Source organism: Narcine bancroftii, chromosome 1 (assembly GCF_036971445.1).
Source record: "Narcine bancroftii isolate sNarBan1 chromosome 1, sNarBan1.hap1, whole genome shotgun sequence".
NCBI lineage: Eukaryota > Metazoa > Chordata > Chondrichthyes > Torpediniformes > Narcinidae > Narcine > Narcine bancroftii.
Genome location: NC_091469.1, coordinates 300,939,317 through 300,955,828, shown reverse-complemented (window position 1 = coordinate 300,955,828; position 16,512 = coordinate 300,939,317). Strand labels below are relative to the sequence as shown.

At 39.3% G+C, this 16,512-nt stretch overlaps 1 long non-coding RNA gene and 1 pseudogene across 3 annotated transcripts; one reads left to right on the top strand and one right to left on the bottom strand.

The window, feature by feature from the left end:
- Positions 1-214: 214 nt before the first annotated feature.
- On the bottom strand, positions 215-12,772 carry LOC138751879 (uncharacterized). Of its 3 annotated transcripts, XR_011350243.1 has the most exons (5): positions 12,702-12,772; positions 3,009-3,241; positions 1,655-2,332; positions 1,473-1,564; positions 215-739 (listed from the first exon to the last, which is right to left on the bottom strand). It is a non-coding gene; the product is annotated as an uncharacterized lncRNA (long non-coding RNA). The 3 variants fall into 3 exon arrangements; XR_011350242.1 differs by lacking the exon at positions 1,473-1,564; XR_011350245.1 differs by lacking the exon at positions 1,473-1,564 and having other exon boundaries at positions 2,109-2,332.
- LOC138751877 (sorcin pseudogene) lies at positions 10,640-11,623 on the top strand (annotated as a pseudogene).
- Positions 12,773-16,512: the final 3,740 nt, after the last annotated feature.

Here is a 16,512-nt window from a genome sequence, read left to right as displayed (position 1 = left end):
TGTCACTGCCACAAATTCTCATATGACTACCACACTCATCAACCCCATAGCCAGTATTTCTATCAGACACCAGAGCAGAGTGACCTCATGAAACACTCAGAGGAGGCATCTGAGTCTTTTCAATCACCCCCCTCCTCCAGCTCCAGTAATGTGACTTTTGCAAGTGGTTATCGATCAATGGTTTTAGTGCACAGTTGTAAATAGTTAAATGCAGTTGAATTAAAAGTTTTTTTATTTTCGTTTACATGCCTCCTATTCACTACTATTCTATAACAAGTGCACTAGGTAAATCTACTAAAAGTTGTCATTTACTCGCTTAATTTCTTTCAGAAGGGACATAATTGGCTCACGGTTCGCCTGGAGACTGGGTGCTTGTGCTCCCTGATAAGCAACCTGCTCAGGCTCCTCAGAGAGATCAGGTAAATCATTGTTCCACTCAGGCAAGGTGTTCCTGTTGATCTCACATATATTGTGTGCAACACAGCATGCAACACTGTGTCTGGTACAAAAGTGGTACAAATCCCAAGTCACTTGGCCAGGCACCTCCAGCAAGCTTTGAGATGTCCAAAAGCATTTTCCACCACAATCCTTGCCCAGTTCAAATGGAATTTGTAGCTACGCTGCCGGTGATCGAGTGAATTGCGGATAGTGAACCTCTTCATCAATCATTTCCTCAGCGCGTAAACTGTGACTCCAATAGATGCACGGGGATCTCCATTTTATTAACAGTTTTGGATTTCTGTAGGCAAAACAATGTAGACCAGGCATGTCAAACTCAAATTCACAGAGGGCCAAAATTAAAAACTTGGACTAAGTTGTGGGCCAAACTAAATAGTTATTGAAAATTTTCAACAACATCTGCATGTTTTCACTTCTTTCAACATACTTAATGTTAAACTTTTTAATATTAAAATAAATGTTTAATAATAGTTTTGGTTAAACTATTTCCAGAAGAAGCATTAACAAATGAGAAATATAATATTCAATTAATAATATTTCTCTATAGCCTTTAAGCTCCTTTTAAATGTATTTTTTTTCACAAGCCAACAAGTCAAAAAAATAACAACTTACTTCAATGACAAACAGGTTTGTCTTTTAAAGTGATGAACATATTGTCTGCCTCCCGCCTGTCTTGAAAGGTCCTGTTTTCTGTCTTTCGTTTGGCCATTTTGTGTAAGGGGTTTATTACATGTGAGTTGGATGACAGGTCGCAGATGCTAATGAAAGTAAAGAGAGGAGGTGGGGGCGATTAGCGGGCTGATGGGCCGGCGCCAACGCATTTGCAAAGCATTCTGGGATTTGTAGTATTAGCTGTGCATGCGCTATACTGGCGCGGCGGCCAGCGGGGCAGCTCTAATACATATTTGATATGATCTTGCGGGCCAAATATAATTATATCACGGGCCAAATTTGGCCCGCGGGCCTGAGTTTGACATGTGTGATGTAGACGTATAAGTGGCTTATGCACCCACCTTGTTCCTTGACCTTTCTGTTGATGGACAAATTGACTAAAACTCAAGCAGCATGAATGCACCCAGGCCAACACACACACACATCTATGAAGCTGGAACAGCAAGATGTCTGTGTTTAGATAGGCAGATGAAACGCATTAATTAATAAAGAGCAATAATTGTAACTCAAGCATGATCCTTACCAGTAGTTATGGTCTACAACCACCTGTAGAACAATGTAGTAGGCTAGTGAGTCCTCATAGGTGGGGTGGGGGGGGGGTGCTCTGATGGGAATATATGTGCTCTCAATGGCACCTGCATGCATTGGATATCTTTGGCTTGGCTTCGCGGACGAAGATTTATGGAGGGGGTAAATGTCCACGTCAGCTGCAGGCTCGTTTGTGGCTGACAAGTCCGATGCGGGACAGGCAGACACGGTTGCAGCGGTTGCAGGGGAAAATTGGTTGGTTGGGGTTGGGTGTTGGGTTTTTCCTCCTTTGCCTTTTGTCAGTGAGGTGGGCTCTGCGGTCTTCTTCAAAGGAGGTTGCTGCCCGGTGAACTGTGAGGCGCCAAGATGCACGGTTTGAGGCAATATCAGCCCACTGGCGGTGGTCAATGTGGCAGGCACCAAGAGATTTCTTTAGGCAGTCCTTGTACCTTTTCCTTGGTGCACCTCTGTCACGGTGGCCAGTGGAGAGCTCGCCATATAACACGATCTTGGGAAGGCGATGGTCCTCCATTCTGGAGACATGACCCACCCAGCGCAGCTGGATCTTCAGCAGCGTGGACTCGATGTTTTATAAATGCATTCATTATCTCCTAGAGTCGTACACCACTCAGCAGGCCAACAAAGTGTTTAAACAGGGTCCTCTTCAATGCTCCTGTAATTTGACATACCAACACACAGTCAGTGGCCACACCAACACCAAAAATACTACTTATGGATTGATATTCACATGGGGTAGCATACCACCACAAAGCAACAACGAGTTTTGCACCTCAAGTATGGCTCAATGAGTTTCAATACAAAGTCGAATGCCGAAATATACGGAAAAAAGACATACACTTACCTTCATCAAAACTATTTAGGTTATTAGGCCAAAATATGTACCCATGTGGTCTCTTTCTCTCTCTCTCTTCCACATTTTTCTATCTGACAGCAGTGTGATATGACTCACAAGAAGGAAATGTATCTGTCTATGGTGTTTAAGGTCCACGTGCATTTCCACGTTCCTTAAATTGCTCCCTGCTTCTCTTCAATTTCTCCTCCAATGTATCTCTGATCGCAAAAATATGTTGTTCGCATGGATTCTGCATCCATGTCGGCATCATGAAATCACGCATGATGCGCAGGAATTAGCCTGCGCTCAAAGAGTGCTATACATGTTCATGGATAGTACCTACCCACATCAAGATCTACTGCCATTTTGTTTTGTTTTGAAGGATATGTCAGACATGTATGTTATACATCACAGTTGACGTTGATGAAGTGGAGTTACATATCCCACCTCTTTTGATACCGCAATGCCGGCTTGCTGTGTAAAAAGGCGCACTGACCCGGAAAATTGCAGATTTTGCTTGTTTCAGTGTGAACGATCAATGCCAGCATATTGCAGGGTCTTCATTATAGAAATATTGCAGGATTGCTGTGTAAAAAAACATGAATAATTCACCACATGGTGCACAGTTTGACCCAATAACATCATGAATCTTGCAATGAAAATACTTTCCTGTCAGTTGTGTCATGATGCATTCCATTGAGGGCCACATCACCAATGTAACATATCAATCTGGAAATGTAAATGCAAGTTACAGTATCTGTAGAATACAAATGTGAAAAGTCAAAATCCAATCTCAAGAAAGTAATATTGTTTAGAAAATACTTTGGCTTTGAACCATTGAATTGCTGCTTTTAAACCACTGTCAGATATTTATTATTATTTATTTTAGTGATCTTCAGCACTGTTGAGTACATCGTGAGAGGACTAGATCGGGTGAACGCAGAGAGTCTTTTGCCCAAAGTAGTGGAATCGATAACCAGAGGACATAGGTTTAAGGCAAGGAAGGAAAGATTTCACAGGAACCTGCAGGGTGATTTATTTTACACAGGGCACGGTGATTCATGGACTGTCAAGAGCAAGGTGGTGAGGTAGGTACTATTGCAATATTTAAGAAAAAATTGGATGGATACATGGATTGGATGGGTTAAGAGGGATAGTGTCTTGAACGTAGGATTAGTGTGGGTGAGTTATCTTAGTCATCATGAGCAAATTGGGCAGAAGGGCCTGTTTGACTTCTAATTAAATTTTTTTTTCTTTACAGTAGATTATTTTTATTCAGGTGCACAGCAAAATTCAATACTTTATGACGCACTCAATTGTAATTTTCTTGAATTGAACAATGAAATATCTCAAGTCAATTACTATAAATTTGCAGTTAAGATCCCCAAGCACATCTTTGCAAATATTCATTTGATGCCTTTATATTTTTCTACTATCTCGCCAGGTCTTTCAGGCAGTCCAAGCAGAGATGATTTACCATATATGCTGGTGTATAAGACAACTCTTGTAGAAGACAACCCCAGGATTTCCACTTACAATGTAAATTTTGAGCTATACTCCTTGTATAAAACTACCCCAAGTCTGGCAATTACCGCTGACCAGTGGAGTGAAGTTATCACAATATTTTAAAAGAACATTACCCAGATAGGTTTAAAATTTATCAGCATATTTTAAAATAAACCACTGTCTGCTCTATTGACAGGCTGTTTAAAGCCTGGGCAGACGGACCCTGTGGGGAGCACTGAGACTTCGCTGTCAAGGTTTGCATTGTATACTTGGCGTATATGATGACTCCTAGTTTTGGAATGACATTTTTAAGTTTCAAGTCTCACCTTGTATGCCATAATATATGGTAAATCCTGTCAGTTAAAACATTAGTGATTATTCAAGCAGTATTTTTTATTTGTAATGCTCTTCAGTACAAAATGTTGCAAAGAATGAGTTTGCTGTAATAAAAATATCATCTATTACAATAGTAACCGCACATTTAAGGCATTACCCAGCTCTGCAGCAAAATAGTTGTGGTTAACTGAAATAATCGGTTACCTCCTAACCTCATGAAGAAATCAAATGTACCAATGTATTGTTCTAGAATAAATATTTGGGCTTGTTTTTTACACTGCCGACATTTCAGTCTTACCTCAACTTCTGGGATGTCCAATCCCCACATGCATCTGTGCCAGCAGCCAAGAGCAGCTCAAATGTGGCCACTAGCCACATCAGCATGTTAAAAAGGCCTGTGGACCAAAATTAGCGTGGCCTCATTTTTCTTTGTGCGTAGGCAGGAATCTTATCTGAAAACTATATTCTTGCTCTGGAAACCAGCCAGCAGCAAACTCCCCCTGTACTCCCACCACTATTGGCAGTACGACGACCCTTCTTTCCTCAGCTCAGCCGAAGCAGCGAGGAATAACGTTCATTAGAAACACACTAAATTACATAATTCTCATTAAACTGACAACAATCTTATTCATCAGGTATCAATGAGGACCTCGAGAAGTTTCACTGATGCTTGTCTTTATGTTTGACCAGGGAATTACAAGCGAACTTTTTCACTACGTTAAGTGTTGACTTCCAGTGAAAATTTACACCTATTCTCCTGATATGCAGTTTATTTTTTGCTTTTCCTGTTTTTGTTCCAGATTTCAATTTTTTCACAAAATTCCCATCCTGTTCAGTAGCCCAAAGCATGTCATGTTAGCAAAAATTATACTGCTAAAGGAACTTAGCAGGTCAAACAGCATTTGTGGGGGTTAGGAACTGACCTCTCCTCACCTGGCTCCTTCTCCCCTTCATCCCTCCTCAGTACTCGCCCCCCCCCCCCCACCCCCACCACTCAGCCATTCTCCCTTACCCCTCCTCAGTCCACCCACTGGTATCTGCCTTACCTCTCCACTCTTTATCATTCCCCTCCATTTCCTAATGCAGGGGCTCAACCTAAAATTCTTTTCCCCCAGCAGATGATTCTCAACCCACTGAACTCCTCTGGTAGTTTGTTCTTTGAATCTAAAATTATTCCAATAACGTTAATGAAATGAATCTGAGGTAGGCGCATATTATTGTTATTATAACGCATGCCTACTGCAACTGGAGATGAATTCCCAAGCATTTGCCTTTTGTTGGTTTCCAGCTTTTGAGTATAGTCTTATGCAGGACAGACATGTATCATGGGAAATGTAGTTTTTAATCTAATTTACCTGAAACTAACCATGATCCATATTGCTCTGGTGACTTTATCATATTCTAGCAATCAGTGAACAACAGCTGTATTAAGAAACCATTAGGACAATAGGGTCAGTCTGATACAATTTGTGAACAATGTGGCAGGAGATGTATCTGACCTGCACATTGGCACATTGTCATTTTAATTGGAAAACTACCAGCTAAATTTGATTTCTTTTGTTTATTATAATATCTTACATTTTCATTCATTTTGGAATTTGAATTTATTTGTTATCTATGCCTGTGTGAAATGCCAGGATTTCATACAAAATAGCCCCAATTAAAATTAACAGAGGTGATTGAAATTAAAATGAAGAATGTTAGTAAGAAGTCTGAGAATTTTCTTTTTGAAATTTAAGTCACTGTACAAATAAATGTTGTTTTCAACTCCGATAAATCTTTATTTCTGCAGTAAGCCAGAGTAGCTGGACAACGTGCATAATTTCCTGTGTACATTATTAAGCATGGTGGGTCTTCCTCCAGGATGGTCTCTGGGATCTCCGGAGCTTTCTTTGAACAATGACTCAAAATAAATCCTTATCCACCCTCTTCCTCCGAGCTGAACTTGTTTTGAACTGAAGAAACACTTTCAACTTCACTCTCTTCCTCCAGATAAGAAGGATTGTCATGGAAACCTACACAGGTTCCGGCTATGCCTGTGTTAAAGATAGGACATAAAACTTTATTTATTCCAGTCCTTTTCAGATGTCACCTGTCTTTCACACTGGCGACTGTTACTGGTGCTTAATGTAATGAGTAACTTTCATTTCCTATTGTTCTAATATCCCCCACTTTCGCCCTCCACCAGCTTTATGTCTGATACTCTTCCTTTTTCCTTCCAGGACCTCTGTATCTTTGTGTCTGGTGACTGGAATTCCTTTGGGTGGCATGATTAACGTAACAGTTAGCGCAATACTATTACAGTACCAACAATCTGGGTTCTAATCTGGTGCTGACTGTAAGCAGATTGTATGGTTTCCCCTTATCTGTATTTGTTTCCCCTGGATTCTCCAGTTTTCTCACACCATCCAAAACATACGGGGTTGTAGGTTAATTTAGGGCAGCATGGGTTTAAATAGTCAGAATTGGCTTCTACCATACTGTAAATACAATTTAAAAAAAATGTAAAATATATATTTAAAATGTATTTTTATAATCACCTTTTTTTTAACCTTCTTTGCAAGACACAGATTTTAATGATTGTCACAGATTGGGTATTAAATATTTCAAAGATCTTTTTATTCATAATAGCTTTGCTTTTTGTTTGAACAATTGGTGGCAAAATTAAATTGACCAAATACACATTTTTTTAGATATTTATAAGTCAGATATTTTGTCTAATCTGAGATTCCTGATTTTATGCAAATTCCTGGGGTGAATATTCTTGATTTACTTTTGGTTTTTCAACTTTCTCCCAAAGGTTTAATATCTCTTATTTATAATAATTTGCTTGATTTAAGAACAGCCTCTTTAGTTGGGATCAAGAGCGATTGGGAACAAGAGTTGAATCTTTCATTTTCTGAAGAGGTTTGGGATTCCATTTGTAATTTGATTAATGCTATCAAAGTGGTCCATAGAGTACATTTATCTAAAGCTAAATTTGGTTGTTTTTATTCTGATACAAATCCATTATGTGAGAAATGTGAGAAAATGGTGGATGCTACCTTGGTTCACATGTTTTGGCCTTGGCCTTGTCTAGAAAAAAAATTTGGAAAGATATTTTTCACACACTATCGGTGATTCTCAAGGTTAAATTGGAACCTTGCTCTTTCATTGCTCTGTTTTGATTATCTGATAATGATGACATTTTATTGACCATCTCAAAACCGAATTTATTCTTTTACTTCATTAATAGCCAGACATGCAATATTGATCAAATGGAAGGATAATACTCCACTTACACACACAATAGTTAAATGATATAATGTCTTTTTTAAATTTAGAAAAAAAAAAATTAGATATGCTATAAAGATTCAAATACTAATTTCTTAAAGACTTGGGGCCCTTTTATGAACCATTACCATAATCTAAAATGTGGTGATAGAATCTTTACACTGGCCACACTCCTACCAGGGGGCAACCACTGTACCTGCAGGTAGGCAACCTGGCAGGCTGCCCCCCACCCTCCCCACTTGCCTGCTGTCAATCAATGACCTGTTTAAAGACTCGAGCCGGCCCCTTTGGGAGCAGTCAAACATGTGGAGCCAGGAGTGGACTGGGCCCTGGTGTGTACAAGTTAAAGCAAATTAAAGCCTGTTGTATAGTACGTGGACTTTGCATCAGAATTATTCGTCTAGCAGCACTCACATAAAGTTTTAAGACTGATATAAATTTTGATGTTGTGTTGTTGATTTCTGAGTTGTTACTTGATATCAACATGTTAGATTTTTTTCTATCCTTGCTAAATGGAAGGGGTTTTGACCAAAGGGATTTTTTCTTTATTCCTTTTTTTTTTCTGCAATTATATCTTAAAATATAACTGTCCAGTTTAATTTTGAATAATTGTAAATGTCAATAAAAATATTTTTAAAAAGAAAGATTTAATTTCCAAACTACTTTGAGTTCCCTTTCCTCAACCTGACTCCTGTAGAACAGTTGGCTGTATTTGGAGAAATCACATGGGCCACTTTAATTGGCAGAGACTGGATGGGCATTGTTAAGATCTGCGTGATTGAGGGAAAAGCACTCCCAATACCAGGGGCTTCTGCCACCTTAGCTTCTCAGTAGCTGGTTGCAATAGCAGTACCAAGAAACCCAAAGGTTAAAGATGTGCCAGCTTCCATGTAAAGAAGCTCATCTCATGTCTTTCCCAGAAAGATCCAGGAAGCCACAATTGTCCCTGAAACCAGGAGGCATCAATTTCCTCATCTCTGGAGGACAACAGTAAAATAGCTGTACCTCTGGTAGTTCAGATTCCCACCATTTGGATATGGATAGCAGAATCTCCCAGTGTTCTTGGAGAACTTGTGAAGGTCAGAATTGCAGGTGCATATTTATAAAAGCAAACATCATGAAGGATGTTTATCATAAGACTTTACCATAAATGATACTCAGAAGAAAACTTTGAGAGCCTTAACTTCTTGGAAATGTAAACATTTTATAAGGGCAGTCCCTTTGCATTTTTGTTGAATTTGTGTTTGTACCTTCTCTCTGTGGTGAAATGGTTAAGCCAATCCTAGCAGCAACAACATGCTAAAATAAAAGGATTTGGAAGAAACATTGCCCTAGAAGGTGTAAAGGTGTTTTGGCCATCATTACAAGTCCTTGGTTACATCTCATTTGGAATATTGTATTCAGTTCTGGTCACATTACTGAAAAGATGTGAATGCCATAAAGAGGGCACAGAGGAGATTTACAAGGATGTTGCCTGGATTTGAGGTTGAGTGAACTTGGTAATTTCTCTTTGGAGTTATGGAGGATGCTGGAGGATGACTTGATAGAGGTGGACAAAGATAATGAGAGACATTGATCATATAGAGGGCCAGAGGCTTTTTTTCCTGGGGCTGAAACAGCGAGCACCAGGGGGCATATTTTTAAGGTGCTTGTGAGTAAGTAGAGGTTTTCACACAGAGAATGGTGGGTGCATGGAGTGTACTGCAAGCAATGGTGGTGGAGGCAGGTACAATAGGATTTTTTAATGAGATAGGAACAGAGAAAAATAGAGTAGGGAAATTTTAGAAAGTTGGTAGAATAGGAAATTCTGTTGGCAAAATACTGTGAGCCAAAGGGGTAGGTACTTTGCTGTGGATTTCTATGAATATTGGCTCAAAATGATAACTTTGATGGGTGGCACGAACAGTATTCTAGCCTGGAGAGGACCCTTCACTATTTCAGTCCAGACAACAAAAGATTTGGCTTTAGGTATGTGAATATGAAGTTTAATCTCTATGAATTGACTTGAATAGTGTCAGGCTGAGTTTACCAATGCTTTAACAAAGGGGCAATTTTGATAAATTCTCAGCTGCACGGGAGGAATTTAAATCCAAGCCCCCTCCAGATTACTGCCTTATCCACAATCAATTGGTAACGCTTATTGAATCTGATCGAAGATGTAGATATTGTCATGGGATTAAGCTTTATTGTTTCATTTTGATGTTGCACAGAGAATTGTCAAGCAGAAATAATGAAGTTGAAAATTGGCATGTTTAAATAGTTAATATGAAAATGTCATGTGCCTTACAGTGAAGCCATGTAGATTAGTGAGTGTGCACAAATGTATGAGAGGGCTAGTCGTTTACATCTGATGCCATCTATTTCAGGATTTTTATATTTTTATATTCTTTGTGTGTTCTTATATATCAGACATGGATAGGAGGCTAATTTTCTTTCAGCATTCCTTCTATTGTTGCTGAGAGTATGCAATAAATGTTTTGTTCAAGCGCGATATTTAGGAATCATCCTTCATTGTTCTCCTCTGCTCATGATGAAATGATGAGGCCTTGCTGACTTACAGGTGGAAGCAGAAATAAATCGGAGACTGCAGATGTTGGAACCTGACGCCAAATCACAATCTGCTGGGGGAATTCAACGGGTCAAGAATGGTTGATGGCTTGAGCCGAAGCTCTTCATCAGGATTCACCATGCAGAATTCTGTGCAGAAATAGCATGCCTTCTCTTGAATCCTCATAAACGAGAGCAGGCAATGATTAGTGGCAGATATTCATCACAGAAACCTTGTGGCAAACTTGGCAGGGAGAAGTTAGCCTCAGATACATCAAGGACCAGAAAAGGCATTTTTTAATTTGTTTTAAATTGTTTATTTTTTTGTACCCAGTCTAAGGTCAATAAAGAAACCCATGTGCCAACCTTTTGGTCTTTGGTAGCAGGCCAAAGTAGAGTCAGAGAATCGCAAGGAGATACAATAGAGAACAGGCCCTTCAGCTCAACAAGCCAGTGTTGTTCCGTGTGGGGAATCCTGGGTGGAAGCGAGCAGGACCGTGGCAGTCATGGCTTATCCTGGATACGGGGCGCAATTTCCTCAATATGGTGGTGCACCAGGAGGTCCTGGTGGTGCAGGATTTCCAGGAGCTGGCGGTGCAGGGTACCCAGGAGCTCCTGGAGCTGGAGGCTATGGACAATTCCCAGGCCAACAGCAGGATCCACTTTATGGATACTTTGCTGCAGTGGCTGGTCAGGATGGTCATATAGATGCTGAAGAACTTCAGAGATGTCTTACTCAATCTGTCATCAGTGGAAGCTACAAACCATTCAGCTTGGAGACTTGCAAAATAATGATTTCCATGTTAGATCGAGATATATCTGCCACCATGGGCTTTAGCGAGTTCAAAGAACTCTGGACAGTGCTAAGTAGCTGGCGGCAGAACTTTGCTGCTTTTGACAGGGACCGGAGTGGAACAGTGGAACCCCAGGAGCTACAGCAAGCTATTGCTGCCATGGGTTATAGAATATCTCCACAAGGTTTGAATGGAATCGTTAAGAGATATAGCACCCATGGGAAGATTTCATTTGATGATTATGTGGCCTGTTGTGTGAGATTCAGGGCACTGACTGATGCCTTCAGAAGAAGAGACGCTTCTCAGCAAGGAGTTGTTAATTTTGCTTATGATGACTTCATGATGTGCACCATGTGTATTTAGCTGAACCAAGTCTGCAAGAAAATTAAACTTCACAAATGGACCTGACCTCCACTTGAGTGCCCAGTCTAAAAGACAGTCACCATGTTATGCAATGATATACAAAATATTAAAAAGTGCATGCAAATATAATGTATGTGTAAGCTAATTATATAATGCTGCACCAGGTAACTGCTGTGAAATTGGTTATGTTTTAAGTATGAACATTGAATTTTGTACTGAACTCTGCCAAATAATGCTTGATTTGATATAAACATTTTGCAAGCTTATAAAACTATTAACAAATGTAGATTCCACAATGAAAATAATGCATTAAAAATAATTAAATTGTAAAAAAAAAAGCCAGTGTTATCACCATATGCCATTCATACCATTCCGACATTAATCCTGATTTTTAAAAAAATTCTCCCCATATTCTCATCAACTCTCCACAGTTATACAGTAAGAAGGTTAGTTGCCAATTAATGTATCGAAACATGTATCTTTAGGGTGTGAGTAGAAACTGGAGCACTCAATGGAAACCCACAGTCACAGGGGCAACATGAAAACTCTAAACAGACTGTACTCAAAGTCAGTGTTTACTCCAGGTCACTGGAACCTTGTCTCTGCTTGCTTTGCTACATACCAGCCAATCTACCCAAAATCTTTCATTGGGTTTCAATTCAAGTGAGAGCAGGAATTTGCTATTTTGTATGCCTTGTGATGCTATAACTGTAAATATTGCATTGACCCTTACAAGCTGAACTTGTGTTTTAAACGCCTCTCACCATTTAGACAAGAATGAGAATTATCTCAGAGAATGATATAAGATCTGAAGTGAACATGACAGAAGTAGGAGAATCTCAGACGAGGGGAACATAGTGACAAGTTGAGTGAACAGTCATGTAAAATTCAAGTGAACGGGGACCTTCTCACAGAGGTTGATGAATCTCTGAAATTCTTCCCCCCATCACCTCCCCCACCCCGAGGGTTGAGGAGGCTATTTGAAGAGAAAGTAGTTGAAAGGCTGGGGAGCAGAGAGCTATTCACTGGCACAGAAGAGGAGATGAGGCTTAGAGCAAATCAGCCAAGAACAAATTGAATGGTGGGGCAAGATTGAAGAGTCAGCTGCTTTTGTTCAGAGGTAAAATGGAGCTCTTGTCAAGCCCACTGTGAACTGTGACAGATGTAACATAGTTAACTGACTAACTTACTTTTCTTGCTGCCATTAGAGCTCCTAATTAACTTTACAATATTTTTACTTGCATAGCGTTCCACAAATTGCAAGCTACGTTACAAATATATGCATTTTTCTTTAAATATTTCATGCTTAATTAAGTTAAAACAACACATCAATAATCACAATGCAAAATAATGTTTTACGTTTATAATACCTCGAATTTCATAGTAATTGTTGCAGCAATGTTTCCAAAATGTTTGATTTACATTTGTTGTCGAACAGGAAGTTGAACAGCTGCAGGGTTTCATTTTCTTTCCTGTTTACTTACTTATAAATTAGAATGCGCTTCTATTAAATGGCCAGTAATCAGAACTGCATCTGCCAAACAAACTTCATATTTGGATAAGAGCTTTGATGTTACAGGATTGCCAATTGAAGGATTTGTTTCTCACCCCATTCAATTGATTATTTTTCAGGGCAAATTTAACTCTTTCCCCATCTTTAAATTAAATATAATTTATCATTCTGGCTGGTTGTATCACTGCCTGGTGTGGAGGAGCAAATGTTCAGGGCAAGAAAAAACTCCACAGGGTTGTTACCTCTGCCTGTGAAATCACAGACACCAGATATTGAGGACATATACAAGAGGCAGTGTTATAAGAAAGCAGCCTCTAGGACTCCCACCACTCTGCTACCATCAGGAAAAAGCTACAGGAGCATGAAAACAAGCACTCAGTGGCACAACAACAGCTTCTTCCCCTCTGCCATCAGATTTCTGAATATACAATGAACCACAGACACTACCCTAATTAGTCTTTTTCTTTTACTTCCACTTTTTAAAATTTATTTTGTAATATGGTTCATATAAACATTTGCTCTGTGATGCTGGTGCCAAACAGTGAATTACATCACATGTTTATTTCAATAAATTCTGATTTTGACGTGCAGCACGGTAACAGGCTGTGTCCTCTAACCTACAATCCTGTATGTTTTTGAATGAGGAAACCAGATCACACAGACATAGGGAGAACCTACAAACATCTTACAGGCAGTGCCGAATTCAAACATGGGTTGCTATTACCTGGTGCTGTGATAGCATTGTGCTAACTGCTATGGTAACTGTGCCATCCTTAATTGTTGGAACCAACAAAATTCCAAACTTATGCAAAATGTTGCTGGAAAGATGAACAAGAATCATAAGGGTCCAAGTGGAAGTAATACGCTTCCTTAAAAATTTAAATAGGGAACAATCTGGCTCAACCACTACTTCTAGGAGTGGATTATAAAAATTAATCTAAATTAAATGGCATTGAGCCCACAGTGCACAAGCAGACTGCTTGCCTCAACTGGTCTACATCAGTGTTTATGCTCCAGATAAAATTCCTCCCACACCTCTTCATTAGGCTTTATTATGCGTTCTTCCCATGTCTGCATGGGTTTCTTACAGGCCTTCCAGTTTTATTCCACCCTTCAAAATGTACAGGGTTGTAGGTTAATTGGATGTAATTGGACTGCATGGGCTCTGTTTCCATGCTGTGTGTTTAAATTAAAAAAAAAATTGAACCTCTTTAGTAAACCCATTTTTTTGATCATGGTAAAATGTAAACCCATGATAACACATCCTCATTGTCTCACTTGTGCTCCATAGACAATATTGTTTGTTACAAATCTGTCCATTTAATTTCAAAATTTATTACTGTTTGAACTATATGTTATGTCTCTATAGTTACTTGCAAGGCTTCTTAAAAAACTTAGAGATACAAGATTGAAATAACAAAAGAGACTTGACTTACTAGTGTCTTCTACCATCTCAGGAAACTGTCACATGCACAATTACATGTGGCTCACAGTGGTGCACTACAGTGAGAAGGGTATATGTATTATTACGCGGTTACAAAATAGTTCACATTATCTTGACTATATAACACTATACCTTGGAACAGGTTTTTAAAGATTGGTTTTCATTGTATTTATGCCTCATATATCCATATAATTCCATTACACATAACTCCTAAATAATCCCTCACCATGGGCAATAAAGATAGAAATAAGAGAAAACTCTTTATTCCTTGCAGCATGTTTCACCTTTCAAGGAGATCTAACTCTGTTTAATCCATCCTAGGCCTCATATCCTTAAAAACCTTGTATTAACTAAATCAACTGAAAATGGAAGATTCATAACAAATAGTTTACATTTCAAATCCACTGGCAAATTTGTAATCTCAATCATATAAGAGTGTATTGTTAAATATTGATTTTTTTGTTTGCTGAAAAGATTCAGCAACAAGTTAGACCATATTATTTTATTTCCAATGCCAGTGATATATTGTGCAAAAACATAACTGCATTAGTCTCCACTTTGTTCAACCTACCCACCAGTATCACTATTCCACTGGTGAAGCCCATTCTACTGAGTAAGTTGATGTTGGGAATTTTCTCATTCATTTGTGCGGTTAGCTGGATTTAAAAAAAACCATAATTTTCCCCAAGGTACAAACAGCAGGAAGTATAAACAGCCCTATTGAAATGGTCATGGGAACATGTGTGAAAATAAAGTCATCTGTCACATTATGATATTCTGTTAATTGGTTGAATTATGTTTGCAAGATGGTTAACAATCAGGTAAAGTTGACTGATTATTCTAATTGTGCAGGTATGCATTAATTGCGTGTGCATTGTTCAGGAGCCAACTCACTGCAAAGTTAGAAGGTATGCGATGGAGAATGTTGATGGACTGCTGAATACAATGATCTGTAACAATATTGAAAGAGAGATATCAGCTAATAAAAGTGATGTGTATCCAGCAGGGTATCACTATTGGATGGTGTGAACTACCAGAGGCAGGTTTGGAGGTGCACTGAATTCTTGAATGCTGCCCTAGAGGCCACCGATTGGGCAGAAGACAAGAAGGATTACGTTCTTACCCATATTCCATCCATTTTGCATCTCCCAACCACTGTTGGGGGAGTAAGCATATTAGACATAGTGAAAAGACAGCAAAGTATTAAAATATATGTCAAATGGGAATTAACCAGAAAGCTGGATAAGTTCAGTGATCAGAATTGGCAAGGTCCTCATTCATCTCTTGGATCTCTGCTCACATCCCTTTCCTTTCTTAAAATCACCATTGCCCTATCGGGGAATGATATTCTTATTTTTATCTGAATAAGTTTTAACATGATTCAAGAGACTCATCAATGTGGTTGTTTCAAGTGCACTCTGGATTAGTTGGCCAGAGCACTGAGTTCACTTAGGGATGGCCAATAAATGTTTGCATTCCTAGCAGTGCCTACATCTGATAAAGGAATAAAACAACTTTAATCTTACACCACAATCATTAGCTAAATACCAAAGTACAAGCTACAGTGGCTCACCGTGACATTTTGGAGGCTCAGGAGCTGAAATGGAGAAGAGAGGATGACTTGGTTGTCGATTAACTCTGGTGCCAACAATTCAGATGCTGACTTCCAAGTTCCAGGGTGCCTTTCTGAACAATGCTCAAAGCATAGGGCAGTCTGCCAGCGAACTGGCACACAATATCAGAGAGTGTGGAGTGATTCAGCAGCTTTTCTCAGGACTTTGCGCAGGACATGGAATCCATTCTGTCCTTTTGATCAAACTCATCAACATGCTGGAGGCATGATGGGGCCTCTGCCAACAGGTTTATGGCAACAGAATCTGTTGCTAAACTGCTGCTGAGGCAGTTTCAGCAAAATCTTGTTCTTGTACTGACTGTCATGTCTCGATCCTCCTTAGTGTTGTTCATCAGGGCATGAAACAAGCACAGATCCCAACAAGATATCCCTTACTGAAAGTAGTGAACTAATGATAACAAATGGGACAGCAACATACAAACTTGTGGCATGCAGGGTCTTAAGTTCACTGGCATACTTTATTTTGGGGATCTGCCTTTCCATTATTGTCCACTCAGTAATGGACATTCAATCTGCCAAGAATCTCACAATCATGGTGCTCAATTTAAAAAGACCTGAAAATTTTTCCTTTTAGTCAGTGGCTTTAACCTG